The sequence below is a fragment of the Halichoeres trimaculatus genome, unplaced genomic scaffold (assembly GCF_033239565.1).
Source record: "Halichoeres trimaculatus isolate MK-OKI-2021-1 unplaced genomic scaffold, fHalTri1.1 fHalTri1_scaffold_2, whole genome shotgun sequence".
Lineage (NCBI taxonomy): Eukaryota > Metazoa > Chordata > Actinopteri > Labriformes > Labridae > Halichoeres > Halichoeres trimaculatus.
The window spans coordinates 20,225,289-20,238,348 of NW_027437180.1; the positions used below are offsets into that span (position 1 = coordinate 20,225,289).

The 13,060-nt window shown below is 40.8% G+C and overlaps 6 non-coding genes across 6 annotated transcripts; all 6 read left to right on the top strand.

Annotated features, from left to right (window-relative positions):
• Positions 1-10,822: 10,822 nt before the first annotated feature.
• On the top strand, positions 10,823-10,894 carry trnac-gca (transfer RNA cysteine (anticodon GCA)). Its single transcript has one exon. It is a non-coding gene; the product is annotated as a tRNA-Cys (tRNA).
• A 291-nt stretch (positions 10,895-11,185) lies between these two features.
• On the top strand, positions 11,186-11,257 carry trnac-gca (transfer RNA cysteine (anticodon GCA)). The gene has a single exon. It is a non-coding gene; the product is annotated as a tRNA-Cys (tRNA).
• Positions 11,258-11,550: 293 nt separating this feature from the next.
• Positions 11,551-11,622, top strand: trnac-gca (transfer RNA cysteine (anticodon GCA)). The gene has a single exon. It is a non-coding gene; the product is annotated as a tRNA-Cys (tRNA).
• Positions 11,623-11,859: 237 nt separating this feature from the next.
• trnac-gca (transfer RNA cysteine (anticodon GCA)) lies at positions 11,860-11,931 on the top strand. The gene has a single exon. It is a non-coding gene; the product is annotated as a tRNA-Cys (tRNA).
• A 292-nt stretch (positions 11,932-12,223) lies between these two features.
• Positions 12,224-12,295, top strand: trnac-gca (transfer RNA cysteine (anticodon GCA)). Its single transcript has one exon. It is a non-coding gene; the product is annotated as a tRNA-Cys (tRNA).
• Positions 12,296-12,586: 291 nt separating this feature from the next.
• trnac-gca (transfer RNA cysteine (anticodon GCA)) lies at positions 12,587-12,658 on the top strand. Its single transcript has one exon. It is a non-coding gene; the product is annotated as a tRNA-Cys (tRNA).
• The last annotated feature ends 402 nt before the right edge of the window (positions 12,659-13,060 follow it).

Below are 13,060 nucleotides of genomic sequence, written 5' to 3' on the forward strand. Positions count from 1 at the left end.
AGTGTTGCACTGTATCAAAACCATCCCTTAAAAGACAGAGAGCCTACGGTGTAGCAGTAAATAACAGTATCATTCAGATATAGGTGATAATCTGCATTATTAATTAAAAATAAAAGTGGTTCCAAAGCAGAGCCCTGAGGTATGCCTTTTATTGTCTCAAGAGATCTGAACTCATCCTATAAGGGACATAGTTAACATCATAGTATTTAGTAGGTCAATATTAACTTAATCAAAAGCTCAGATTAAATGAGCCTTGAACAAACACGTTTGCATCCCATCCCAAGAAAAGGTAGAGAAAAAGGAGCTCTGTACCAGGAAATCTGACTCATGGAAGTAGAGGATCTTGATGTTTGAAGTCTGTTAGTGCACATAATAAATTTACATTTATATAAATTCTGTGTGTGTGAACTGTGACTCGTGTGTTTAGGTTTCTTTTAATCCTTACACACACAACAGCTGCTCCGGTGATGCAGACAGGATCATAGGAAGATCAGGATAGCCATTATTATTGGATTTAATAGATTAGCACACACCTGCATGGCAAGACATTAGAGAGCTCCTGTAATGTTTTTCCAGTTTGTGTGTATGTGAGCGCATGGGTGTGTGGGGTTTTAAGTGTATTAAACATTAAACCCTCTTGAAAGGTAGACAGATGAAAGACAATTTGGCCATTTGAGCCCCTTTAACTTCCAGCTTCCTGCTGTTAGTCTCCTCCATTGATCAATTCCTTCAGATGGACAAAAGAGAATAAAAGAAGCCAGTGTTACTAAAAAAAAAGTCTAACCTTGGTTTTGTTTTAGTCTCAAGAAAAAGACAGGTCTGTAGCCTTTTTGTGTTCTGATAGCGGAAGTGGTCTCATGTAAATAGGAAACAGCTAGGACAGGCTGTTACAGGGGAAGTGAATGTGCATCCAATATAAAACGAACATCAGCACAAATGGTATATAAGTTGGCCTTCACAACCAACAAACCAAAACTTCAGTAAAAGTGAACATTTGGACAGAGGAAGAGTGGTTATCACAAAGGAATAAAACCTATGTCATCATTCTTGAGGCCATATCAGAATTTCTTTTGTTAGTATCTCTCATAGAATTAATAGAAAAATGAATGCCACAACTGTTCATGGACTGAAGCCAAGGTACTTGGAGCTCCCCTACTGGCAGTGCACTAACACAAGAGAAATAAAATTGTCTGTTATAGTGAGTGAAATCTACTGTGGACTGTACCCACCAGACGGATCTTAGAGGTTTTATGGGTTAGGTTAAATGTTCAACTAGAAAAGCGTTTAGAGAGTGCAGACCTCTGCCAAGCATATTGTGATTGTCATGCAACACTTGAGTCCTACTTTAATGTTATACTCCCTTTCAGCAGACTGTCTGCTACAATTTGGTGTTAGTTGCAGGTTTGTACAATACATTTTTACCTGACAGTATTGAAAATTATGATGACCCAGTACATATTTCATATTCCAGATCTTAGTATCCAGAATATTGCCAGGATCTGGATCGTACTTTTAGATCTGTTAGAAATTATGGTGACCTTGTCTTGTATTATTTTGCAAAGCAATCCAACCATTTATCATGGAGTTATATTCATATATGGTGAAAACGACCCTATCTAACAATGATAAAGAATTCTTAAAAAAAAAATCCTGGATCCAGACAGTGATCCAGATCACCACCAAAATTTAATCACTTCTTCTTTTTCCTATTTTAAACATTTCCTGAAAATGTCATCAGGATCCATTTGTTACTTTTTGAGTCATGTTGTTGACAAACAAACAAACCATCTCCCCCCAAAAAACATAACCTCCTTGGCGGAGGTGGTGACATCAATCTGACACTCAATCAGCCGGATGGCATCAGTGAGTGCCTTAGCTTCACCAGCGCTATGTTTGTACCCATTGTGGAGGTACTGTGGCATCACATCTCAAACTGGGAGGCAAGAGTCTGTTTCAATATACACTCAAGAGTTTCCATCAATTTGAAATGAAAATACATCTGCCATATCCAGTCTTTCAAGTGCCTGCTCTCCATATTTCTCAAGTATAAATTTCATGTGGAGCAATAATACTGACTCAATTCAAAAATCAAATATAATTTCTCAAATTAATGAACCAATGCTACTGTTATCAAATTTGATTCCATCTACTCCTCAAACAAAATGATAATTAGGAATCATGCCGTTAAAAAGTCACAAATTATAATTAACTATGTGGGGTTGTCCAACACATCATTCACCATATGAGTTTTGGCAGGAATTACAAGGTCACCATCATTATCACAGTTATTGTCCTTCATGTGTGGTGAGTGGATAAAACATTTTCTGTTTACAGCATTTAATATCCAAGAGGATCCATCATGATGTATGTGTGCATTTCATTTGGACAGCGGATGCCAAGCTCATCAATGTTTGCTTTTCTCTCACCACCTGCTGAACAAGGTAATCCACAAACTCTCACCAACTCTTTGTCTATAGAGGAAAGGCAGTTAAATTGGAATTAGATGTCTGTGGATCAGTCAAATGATGGGGACAGTGAAAAGTGCAGAGCAATAGCTTTTCCTATAACCTTGGCTTACACTATGCTCACACCACTGCATGTGCTGACTGCTCTTGGGGTCTCTGTGTCAGGTAGACTTGAGACCAAAGCAGTAGCAAAATTAATTGTTAATCCATTTGTTCAAAAGTTAAAAAAGGGTGTTACTAATACACCAATGGTACCAAAAATAGATAAGCGGAGGCAAGCAAATCTACAAACATAGGAAACAGCAATATAGTCATCAAAGGAGTATAAGGACATACTGTACAAAATGCTAAAGTGTAAAGAAAAACATGCATCAAGACAAATAGAACCATTATGAAGAGATACAAAATGTTTTCAAGGCACGCAAAAAAACAAAACATATGCAAAATGACATAGTCAACACAGAACACACACATTGAGATCTTAATCAAACAACCAAGTCATGCAACTTGACTGCACCCACATTAAGAGCCAGCCTACAAACCAACCCTAATGACAACAAGAGCACTCAAGAGTACTGTTTATGTAAAGCAAAACAAGGGTGCTACTCTGACTCTTGTGTCTCGTTAGTGGACATCACTTTTGGGCCTCGCACAAGACCCTGTATGACAGTTACAACCTCATCCTGTTTGCACAGATAACTCTAAACTCAGAGCAGGAAACAACATTCTTCCTTTGCAACACTTGCAACGATGGATTACAGTTAATGAGACTAAAACCCTAAATATCCAAATTTCCTTTTCTCATATGGACATTGTACTGCAGCATCAATCACTTCTCTGTCACAGAGGTAGTTGGTCTGATCATGCTATCTTTTTACTTAATCATTCAGAGAACTTTTTTTTAACCTAGCCCATGACTGTTAAATCCAAATGCATATTTCCACTGCAAGCCAATCAAGGGCCCTTTCTTCCATTATGACCTGCTTTTCATGTCAATATGATGCCCAGAGTACAGTGCTTAGTAAAACAATAAATTAATTGATTAAAAAAACAGAAAGAGACATGCAATGCCTTACAACACAAAAAGAGACATATGACCGTAAGGACATCAAAGAATCAAAATACAACTGCAAAAAGCTACAATTCAGCAACACACTTATGTCCCGAGGACATATAAACATATTCCCAACTTTACACATGACAAGTTAAAGTACACAAACACACCCATACACGCAATTAGATGTCACAGCTTTCATGATGCACATTAAAAACACAGTAAGGAATCATCAGCTAACATACACAGTGTAAAATAAACTGCTCACTAATGACAGGAGAAATGCAGGGTTCATAAATACTGTAATAAAAATACACACACATGGACACACCCTACTGCTGGATTGACATTTATAGGTGTATATAGTTTCTGGCATGAGTACACACACATGAAGCAGCACGCACGTATGAAGTATTAATATCAAGGGGTGACAGGGGGCAGGAAGTCCCCTCAATCAGATAGTGCTTGAGGGGAAAGAGTAGAAACCCAATGCCCCATTACCTTATCTCACCGTAGAAATGGGTAAGTTATCACTGGGTGTGTGTGTGTGTGTGTGTGTGTGTGTGTGTGTGTGTGTGTGTGTGTGTGTGTGTGTGTGTGTGTGTGTGTGTGTTAGACTTTAAGCAAAGGGGCATTCCAGAAATAGTTTTACCTCACAGTCATTTTCTCCTTCACTCTCTCTGTGTCTTGCCTTCTTTCTCCCTTTCCTCCCTCCATCTATCTGTCTTCCTTCCTTAAATATTTTATTAATCCTCTCACCTGCCCTCTAGTGCTGACCCATTTATCCTCATCTGTCTATCCAGGAATCAAAAGATGGAAAGTTCCAATATGTATGCCACTGACTGAATTTAAAGAAGAAATTTCCAATAAATATTGGAAATTGAGACTCCCCAAAAATATATTCAATGCTAAATTGCCTTTTCCTGGGCTTTAAATGAGACCCAAGGACTATCTACATGCTAGTCCTCCATGAAAAGCTAGAGACTCTTTGAGGCATTTTGGATTTACACTTGGGCTGTGTCAAAACCATTCTCTCATTCCCTACTACCTTCTCACTATATAGTGAATTACGTATAGTGGACTATATAGTCCATGCACTCTCAAAATTGAAACAACATTTCGGACACTACTCGCCCACTCACCAGGAGCTGACAGTGACGTAATCACTCTCACGTTGCTCACATATTTAATGTTGTTTCATGTTATCAGTAATAATGAAATCAGCCATTTCCTCTGTTTGAACCCCAATGCATGATAGTTTCTATCGCTCATACATTGCTTTTCAAAATGCATTGTGGGTATGACCGTGCCCACTCAGATTTTTGGAAAGCACGACAAAGTGCCGTTTCCACTTTATGGTGCACTATACTGTAATGTGAAAAAGGAGTGATTTCAGACACAGCCTTATAGCTACCATTGCCAGTGTAGTGTTCTGAGGTGTAAATGGCTTTTAAAGTCACACTCGCCGCCAATTCTTACGTGCATCCCCCCTTACATTAGAAAATGTCCTAATTTCTCAGTGCACAGGCAAATAGAATACATAGGGGAAAAAAGGGAGCATGAAAAAAAAAACACATAGCCTACAGCCAAACAGGCCATGGGGCAACTATTCAATAAACACAAACTGTAAAACACAGCCAAATAATAGAACACACACACACACACACACACACACACACACACACACACACACACACACACACACACACACACACACACACACACACACACACAAAAAAAACAGCAGCATACATGCAACCCCACTTTAAACACTGGGTGTCAGAAAACATAACATGTATAGAACAGTCACTGCATAACATTGTTGCAAAAGCAGGCAGGGGGTCGTCCAGACCTACAAACCCAGGAGAATCTTTGTGGGGTAACAGCCCCTTGAAGGGAAACACCAGTACCTGAGGCAGTGCCAAGATCACAGTCCAAATCCCTGCTAAAATGGGACGTGTCTCCCAGCGCAGTCGGTGGGGTAGGGGCAAGGAGGTTATTGGATGGACCCTCCGAGGGAAAAGCTACAAGCAGATTGTAGCGGTGCAGCGCATCATTGCTGACAGTTTGGAGAGGAGGTTCTTACCCAAATGGGCTACTAATCTGATATGTAACTCCCACTTCATCATTCCTGTCCATTTGTCATTGCACCAAGTAAGGTCCCTTCCTGGCTGTCTGTAGGATCATTCAAGTACACAAGGCCCCCGACCTTGTAAGGCTCGTGTCTCAATTTGGTATCACAGAAAGTCTTTTGTCGTCAGCTCACCACACTGTTGTTGTCCTTTGTCTGACTAAAAGCATTGTCCAAACACCTGGGGACCCATCTGCCAGTCCGCCTTGCACCAGTGGCCCCAGCACTACATCCACTGGCATCTGCACTTCCCTGTCATGTGTGAGGAAGTAAGGCGTGAACTCAGTGTTCGCTTGTTGGTTTGTGTTTTTCAGGCCCTGGACAAACACTTTTCAGCTTTTTGTTGTAGTGTTACAGGTATGAGAGACAAATTCATATTTATACATTTATAATGAGACAATGACCTCAAGTATGGGGTCTTGTACACCCTTACACACAGACCCAGTGCATCATGGTCTCTGAGTGAATGGATGAGTCTGTCCTGAGAGGTTAGTAATTCTCCTCTTCTGACGCATTTCCTCAACTCCAAATGTCTCCACAGACTTTTCTTAGCAGCTCTGCAGAAACCGCAACTGTGCAAATTTACACAGAAAAACCACCGTAACTTCCCCAGATGGTGGTTTTGGGGAAGTGGCTTTCCTTTTGAGCATGTGTGATATGAGTATTTATGTCTGTGTGCATGCTTTTTAAGCTGGGGTTGTGTGGGTTCATGCTGGTGTTCATCATTCACACCAGGTTGTGCCTTTTCTGTGACACTTGTGATGCTTTGTTTCAAAATTAGACCTTCAGTCCATGTTTGTTTTTGTCTGTTTGTTGAGACAGCACCCGCTGGTTGGAAAGAGTTGTGGTCGTGCCTCACTGAAAGCCGTTCATCTCGAAAGGTTAACTGCTGAATTCATTGAGGGTACAACACAGGTGCAGGAAAGTTTAGAGTCTATTTCATATCTCTAAGCCTGCAGCTTGTTTCCTTTTTATTTCAAACTGCCTCCAGATGGATGTACAGTGCAGAGCCTTCAGTTACAGAGATTGTACGGCTGAAATTCAAGTTAGACAACTGTCTCATCACCCAAAATCTGCTCACCTTAACTTCACTTTGACCTTATCTTTAGTGAATGAAATGATGTTTAAAGTCTCTCTAATCTCAAATACATGGTTCAATTTCTAGGGTTCAAATATGTAATAACTAGGCTGTCAAACTAATATTTTGAATCAAGTTTAATTGCACTTTAGGGGAGAGCGAGTGTTGCATCTTCACAGAAAAGGCTAGAAGCCGTGTTTCAACCATGTCTTGTGTTTTTTTTTCATGCTCGCTGTCCACTATATGGAGTTTATTTGTCTGTTTTTGTGTGTGCCTGTGTTTGATTGCATATGGGTGGAACTTTGCCATGCAAACGGGACATGTGAATGCGAGAATGTACGGACAAATTACATCCTGTCAAGTAATTAGATAACACAAGGCTATTAAGGTTGTTATAATGGTAGGGGAAAAGACCTAACACCATATATATTTTATGACACACAATGTTTAATGAAATATTTGCTACTTCCTCTAATTCAGACACATTACGGGAAATTTTAAGGGCAGGCTTAAAGGACACAAGAATCTAAACCTCCGACCTGTTGAATCAGTCAGTAAATATCACTAACATGAAAGGTAGAGGGAGGACATGCTTGGGCGACTCGAGGCAGTGACAGAAGACGAGAGAGAGGAGAACGCAACTGAAGTTGAAAAATGAACAAATCTTATCAGAAAGTGGTTCAGTTCAGCTCGTTCACCCAGGTGGTTTGTTATTTTTGAACGACACATTCACAAATGTTGCATCACTTGTGGAATAAAAATCTTAATTCATTCCTGAGGGAAGCAGAGAGGTGGGGGGTGTCTTTAACAATGGTGCATCAAGATCATTTGTTTTTACAACAGAAAATCCTTTCAAAGTTTCCCTGAATTTACCTGGAGACCTGGTTGGCGGACACCAAAACCTCTATTGAAGATCTTCATTCATTACTTCTTTTTTAATCTCTTAATAGGTCACTTGAATGATGTTGGAGGAAGACGAAGCGCCTCATTGACACTTGGCAACTCTCCTTCTTCCTCTAAGCTCTTTTCAGCAACACAGTGAACATGTTGTGAAATTGCAAGAAGGAGCGGTTTGATGTATGACACCAGGACCTCATGGGAGACCTATGGAAACACATGGTGGCCTTGTTGCGGCAGGATCACAGGTTGATGAACAACAGCAAGGATTGAGTGTGGCTGGAAGAGGAGAAGAAGAAAAAAGGAATGAGGAAGAGGAGGAGGAGTGTGCAAGGTTTCCAACTCCAAAGGCCATCCCCTGTTAAGTTTTAGAGGGGTTAGAAGAAACAGTCTATTTTTTCTTTTTGGAAAGTAGAGGAAGGGGACCCTCCTGCAGCAATATGAGGGGAAATTCCCACCAACTTAAGGACCAACCCGTCAGATCAAAGTGTGTGAGTGCAGTTATTTGTGTGTGTCTAAAGGCAGTGCTACACCTGTGAGTGTAGCCACCCGCACCCTAACAAGTAGAGTGAAGAGGAGCTCAAAGCTTTGAGAGGAATGCAGGCATTAAAAGCTGCTCGGAAAAAAAAAACTGTCATGTCGCAGCATAACCAGGCAGAGCCAGACACTATTTGTTTTCATGGCAGTAACACACATGCTCACATACCGAATACACCAGTTAAAACAGACCTCAAATTACTGTGCTTAAGTGTGTCTGTGTACGGCAGCTGAACTTTGAACTGCTTCACTTTATTGTTGTCTTTCAAATGGAGCTGTAATGTATGTAGGACTGATGTTGTTTGGCAATTTGTGCAGTTACTGAAAAGTTGCACGCATAAGTTAAAATGTGCAATAAGAGAGTGTGATTCAATACTAGAGCATCATTTAAGCTCAGGGGACATCAATGCAGATATGATCGGGACAAGGTATAGACTCTGATGTTGAGTACAATACTGTGACTGAAGGGGACACCCAGATTTGAACTGGGGCCCTCTTCATCTACGGTCAAATGCTTTATTACTGAGTAACAGCCACAACAAGTTAAAAAGCATTTCTGAATGCAACACTTATGCACAAAAAGTCATATCCCACCAACACTTAGATGTTGCTGAGGATATACCATTGCATGTTACAGAATTGGCTGCATAACAGTGCAGTGGTTAGTGCTGTTACACCGAAAGAAGGGTACTGTTTCAAACCCTGCCTGGGGCTTCTTTGTGTTAAGTATGCATTCATTGATACAATTGGAATACTCATGCTTCATCCTGTAATCCAAAGACATGCTTGTTAGGGCCATTGTTCACTTTAATTGATCTAAAGCAGGAGTGTGTCTTCTTATCTGTCTGCAAGTTAGCTCTGTAATTAGCTGGCGACCTGTCCAGGGTGTACCCCACCTCTTACCCAATAATAACAGGGGTGGCTCCAGCTCCCTGCAATCCTGAAATTGAATCACTATTGTATGATAAGGAAAAAAAAAAAGATCACTATTCCCAGAACACAGAAGAGTCTGAAAATCTTGTGTGTGCTATGATGTTTGAGAGAATAAAGGAAGTTAAGATGTAGTAGAAAGAGAAGGGTTTGACCTTTGACCTACTTTAGTGACTCATATCTGATATAATCAAGGAAAATATTTCTGTTAGACTGGAAAGGCTAGAGTGCAGGCAAAACTACAGAAAAAAGTGCAACGCCAACAAAAAGTACATTTTTACAGAACACCAGGCAAGACATGGGAAAAAAAACAATACTAATTTGTGCCCATGAAATACACATATAACATGTGCACAAAGTACTGATTTGTTCCCATGAAATATAAAAATATCATTATCATTCCTGGACAGGTGGGTAAGCAAATCAAGCGCACCTTCTCCACCGACTTCAGTAGCCTACGCGATGTCCTTAAGCCTGGCTCACACTACAGGATTCTCAGGCTGATTTAACCCTGATTCAGCCTTCCTGACAATCATCGGAGAAATCTGATCCAGGTTCAAAGTCGGCCCGATGTTAGGCCCAGATTACCTAGTATGGGCGGATGATGGATCGATCTTAAACCCCATGTCAAATAGACTCATCTGAGCAGCCCCAATCATTTTCACACGTTTGATATTTTTCAGGATGATTGTACCATTCATTCTCACTGAGGATGACAACAGCAAATCAGAGAGAGCCCCCAACAACAGACAACAACCGCACAGACAGCTCATGTTGTCCACTAACCATAACTTCATCCAGATGCATTATTTTTTCTTTTTACTTTTCTTACTGCTAATAATGTACACAGCCAACCGGCACTAGCCTTCATTTTTTGGGCTTTTGCTTCCTTCTGAGATCAGTGCTCCATGTTATAACTGACCTGCTCACTGGGCTTAAAGCGCAACTGAAAGGCTCTGGGTTAGCTGAGTGTTGCTCCACTGGCCCACTCAAGCCAGTTAAATAATGCCTTGAAAAATAACGTATAATCACATCATTTTCATACACTGGCAAACTATTGTTTTTTCAGTGATCAGTGTGAGATCACGCCATTATTGATTGAATCAGAGGGAGTTTTATGTCTGTCCCTTGGCGTAATGGATAAAAGGCATCACTTCAGACCGCTCTGCTCTGTCCCCATCTCAGAAATGTGCTAGAAACGTCAGCTCAAACAACTGAGCATGTGTGGGGCGTGGCTCTCTCTGGTCAGATAATCTCGGGGAAACCCTGCAGTGTGCTGGTCATTATTTTCACATCTTGTAGATAGTGTGTGCTTAAGATTTAAGAGAAGATATTCTGTGAATATTCTTCTTATGAGAGTGATACAACCCAATATCAGAATCTTTTAAGCATTTTTGAAATTCTGTATTGTGAGTCTGGCTCAGTAAGTGTCCCTTTTGTCTCTTTTCAGATTGTCTTTGTAGCTCATTCCCAGCCTAAAATAAATGTCAATCATGCTATCTGTGTCCATCTTGTAAATTCAGCTGCTCCTCAGCATCTAGAGACATAGGGGAAGGCATGCTCAAGGTGTGATACTAAATTCGTGGGAACAAAATAAGTATTTGGGCTGATCCACTTGTGTTGGAAATTGCAGCAATTCAAATACACCTTGACTCTCCACAATTACTTTTCTGCTGTTGAACTCAAGATTGCTTACTCTCTTTTTCAAGCATATTTTAAGTAGTTTTTGGGGGGGTATAGCTCAGTGGTAGAGCATTTGACTGCAGATCAAGAGGTCCCCAGTTCAAATCTGGGTGCCCCCTATCATACGAGAGCTTGTGGTTTTCTAATTGATTAGGGTCTACAAATACCAGTGAAAAGTTTTGTAACCAGATCAACACAGGAAAAAAAAAAGGACCCTACAGCCATGTTCTGAAAGCAAATGTACCTAGACCCCAGTCGCAGTGTTTGACATGACAACCGATTTGGGCTGATACTCTAGTTTTGGCAAATTGCTGCAATCTAAATACACCTCTACTCTTCAGCGTTACTTTTCTGCTGTTGTACTCAAGATTGCTTGCTCTCTTTTTCAAGTGTATTTATGTCATTCTCGTGGGGGTATGGCTCAGTGGTAGAGCATTTGACTGCAGATCAAGAGGTCCCCAGTTCAAATCTGGGTGCCCCCTATTATGCAAGAGTTTGTTGGTTTTCCAATTGATTAGGGTCTACAACTACCAGAGAAAAGTGTTGTAGCCATATCAACACAGGAAAATGATTCAGACCCTACAGCCATTGTCTGAAAGCAAATGTACCTAGATCCCATGTCTTGGTGTTTGACATGTCCACTAATTTGGGCCGATACACTAGTGTTGCAAATTGCTGCAATCTAAATACACCTAGAATCTCCACCGTTACTTTTCTGCTGTTGAACTCAAGATTGCTTACTCTCTTTTTTAATTACATATGAAAGGCTCGTTGTTGGGGTGTAGCTCAGTGGTAGAGCATTTGACTGCAGATCAAGAGGTCCCCAGTTCAAATCTGGGTGCCCCCTATCATACGAGAGCTTGTGGTTTTCTAATTGCTTAGGGTCTACAAATACCACTGCAAGGTGTTATAGCCGATCAACACAGGAGAAATGATTCAGACCCCACTGCCATTGTCTGAGAGCAAATGTACCTAGACGCAATGTCTTGGTGTTTCAAATACACCTTCACTCCACCATTACTTTTCTGCTGTTGAACTCAAGATTGCTTACTCTCTTATAAAATATATTTTAAATGTTTGTTGTGGGGGTATAGCTCAGTGGTAGAGCATTTGACTGCAGATCAAGAGGTCCCCAGTTCAAATCTGGGTGCCCCCTATCATACGAGAGCTTGTGGTTTTCTAATTGATTAGCGTCTACAAATACCAGAGAAAAGTGTAATAGCCATATCAACACATTAAAAATGATTCAGACCCTGCAGCCATGTTCTGAAAGCAAATGTACCTAGATCCCATGTCTTGGTGTTTGAGATGACCACTTATTTAAGCTGATCAACTTGTGTTGGAAATTGCAGCAATTCAAATACACCTTCACTCCACCGTTACTTTTCTGCTGTTGAACTCAAGATTGCTTACTCTCTTTTAAAATATATATTTTAAATGGTTTTTGGGGGGGTATAGCTCAGTGGTAGAGCATTTGACTGCAGATCAAGAGGTCCCCAGTTCAAATCTGGGTGCCCCCTATCATATGAGAGCTTTTGGTTTTCTAATTGATTAGGGTCTACAAATACCAGAGAAAAGTTTTGTAGCCAGATCAAGACAGGGAAAAAAATTGGACCCTACATCCATGTTCTGAAAGCAAATGTACCTAGTCCCCAGTCCCAGTGTTTAAGATGACCACCAATTTGGGCTGAGCCTCTAGTTTTGGCAAATTGCTGCAATCCAAATACACCTCTACTCTTCAGCGTTACTTTTCTGCTGTTGTACTCAAGATTGCTTGCTCTCTTTTAGAAGTGTATTTTTTTCTTTGTTGTGGGGCTATAGCTCAGTGGTAGAGCATTTGACTGCAGATCAAGCGGTCCCTAGTTCAAATATGGGTGCCCCCTATCATACGAGAGCTTGTGGTTTTCTAATTAATTAGGATCAACAGATACTTAAGAATAGATTGTTTGTGAGATCTGCCCAGGAGAGAATTCTAAGGATTCATAGCCATGTTCTGACAGCAAATGTTCCTAGACCCCATGTCCTGAATTTTGAGATGAGCACCAATTTGGGCTCACCTAGAAATGCAAAAAACACAGTGAAAGGCATCTGTGTTTACACAGAGACACTGAGGGAAAGAAAGGCTGCAGTATGCCAGGCCTGTAGTTGGTGATTTAACTGTAGAGTCCTTTGGTAGCCCTCCACCAAAGTAGAGGTAGGCTGATCATCTGACATATAATTAAATGCATCCCCACAGATTGGGGAAGTGGTACAACAGCTGCGCATTTTGTGGAAAGGCAGTCAGC